This window comes from Triticum urartu, chromosome 5, assembly GCF_003073215.2.
Source record: "Triticum urartu cultivar G1812 chromosome 5, Tu2.1, whole genome shotgun sequence".
In the NCBI taxonomy this organism is placed as follows: domain Eukaryota; kingdom Viridiplantae; phylum Streptophyta; class Magnoliopsida; order Poales; family Poaceae; genus Triticum; species Triticum urartu.
Window position 1 is genome coordinate 564,312,166 of NC_053026.1, and position 2,616 is coordinate 564,314,781.

A 2,616-nucleotide genomic window follows, 5' to 3' on the forward strand; every position below is an offset into this window, starting at 1 on the left:
GGGTATCTTCAGGCTATCTATGCTGACTCCACTCAGGAGGACTCATTAACTCATACCACTGCCGAGATGCTCGAAGATAAGGACCGAGAGAATTGGGCCTTGAGGCTAGAGCTTTTCAATACCCGTGCTGATCATTGGGCCACATTGACTCGGTTTGCACCTGCGGTGCAAGCTGGATGTATGGATACAAGGGATCTGCATCCTCTGAGATCAGCTCTGCCAGACATGGTGGATTGGCGTGATGTGGGAGGCGTCACCCCACCCCGTGGTCCCCGCAGGCCACCGTTTGTTGGTCCAAGACCTCATCCTAGCCCCTATGGTCCACAGGCTCCTCAGGACCGTCTGTTTCCGGATGATCACGTTGAACTTCCAGGCTATGGAGGTGACTTCTATGAGGACTACTACGGAGCTGTCTGAGTTAGTAGTAGTACCACTAGTATTGTAGCAGTTGTATCTCCACTGTCCTGCGTGACTTGTGGAATATGACTTTGCGTGTAATCGATTCCGGAGGTGTAGACAAATAATGTATAGGAGCTTGGAATGCCTTCGATGAGATGTAACGTCTTTCATCATAGTTGTACTGTAGCCTGGGCTTGTACTAAACTATGTATGATGTGTATGACCGTTGGTATATATATGGCAGTTTTATATTACCATGACATACGGATGAACATCTCTGCATTCCGTGTTATCCATTACATTCTGCACTTCCTCGCTAAGTTTGAGCCATCCTTGTCTAAACCGTTGTCTTGTTTTTCTCCTAGGATGGTCAACACCCGCAGCAACCCTGCTGCCCCGGAGCAGGGGGAAGCCAGTGCAGCTAGAGGTGAAAATCTGCCTCACCCGCCTTCTCTGGCCGAAGTGATGCTGGAAGCGGAAAGAAACAAGCGTGAGACTAACCGCCTGCTGGAGCGGATTGAGCAGAACACTGCACGCCACCCACGAAATGACTTGGTGTCAATCAATGACTTTATCAAGCTGTACCCACCAAAGTTTAACCATTCCGTCGAGCCCCTCGACGCGGATGACTGGCTTCGAAGCATCACCCACAAGCTACGTTCTGCCAACGTAGCCGAAGCCGACAAGGTTACTTATGCTACCTATCACCTCGAAGGCCCTGCTAGCCTTTGGTGGGAAAATTTTGAAGCTATGCTCCCAGTCGGCCAAATCACTACCTGGGCTGAATTCAGTGAGGCTTTCCATGAGCATCACATTTCGAAAGGTCTCATGGATCGCAAGAGGGAGGAGTTCTGCAACTTCACCCAAGGAAGACTGACTGTGGATGCATATAGTCATGAATTTGGGAATCTGGCACGCTATGCCCCTGAAGAGGTATCTACTGACGCTAACAAGCAGGCAAGGTTCCGCAAGGGACTTAGCCCTGAGCTTCGCCGCGATCTCCGTCTGCACGAGTGCACATCCTTTCAGAAGTTGGTCAATAAAGCCATCAGTGCTGAGACAGGCCAGACTGATTATGACGCTTCACGCAAGCACTCCCGTGATTTTGGCTCTTCATCCGGCTCTGGAGCTCAGAAGCGCCGGGTGTGGATTCCAAGCACGGCACTGCCACCCAGGTTCATCCCGAGGCCATCCTTTGAGGCGCCTCGTCCCAACCAGCAATTTGCACCGCCCAAGCCCTATGGTGGCCCCGCTGCTAATGCTGCTCCACGCCCCAATGTGGTGACATGCTTCAAGTGTGGAGAGCCGGGTCACTATAGCCGAGAGTGTCCCCAGAACAACAACCCCAATCAAACTGGAAAGTCCGTTGGCCGTGGTAAGCCAGCGGGAAAGACTTTCTACGCCAAGCCGGCCACCACTTCATGTGGCCATGTCAATTATGTTTTAGCGGAGGAGGCTCATGAGGATCCTAACGTCGTCCTTGGTACGCTCCTTGTTAACTGCCATCCAGCATCTGTTCTTTTCGATACTGGAGCATCTCATTCATTCATATCCGAGAACTATGCTCGATTGCATAACACGACATTCTGTGACATGCCCTCTACCATGGAAATTCAAACCCTTGGCTCTAGATGGCAAACTTCTAGAGTAAGCCATGGGAACGAAATTCTTGTCGATAGACTTGTCTTCCTTGCATCCTTAATAGCTCTGATGTCCTCCAACATAAACATCATCTTGGGTATGGACTGGATGTCAGCTCATTATGCTAAATCGATTGTGCCACTAGAACCGTTCAACTTACTCACCCCTCGGGCAAGGCAGTTAATGTCTTAACTCGAGTGGCCAAGCGCCAACTGTACTCCCTAAATGCCAACCCCCTTCCAGACCTTGAGGATGTTCCGGTAGTCCGAGACTTCCCGGATGTCTTTCCAGAAGAACTGCCAGGTGTTCCACCTGACAGGGATGTCGATTTTGTGATAGACCTTGTTCCAGGAACCGTTCCAATTTCTAGAAGACCCTACAAGATGGCACCCCTAGAACTAGCCGAGCTTAAGAACCAACTCGATGAGTCCTTGAAAAGGGGTTTCATCCGTCCTAGTTCCTCTCCTTGGGCTTGCCCCGTCCTCTTCGTTAAGAAGAAGGATGGAACGGATCGAATGGTTGTGGACTACCGACCTGTCAACTTGGTCACCATCAAGAACAAATACCCGCTTCCCA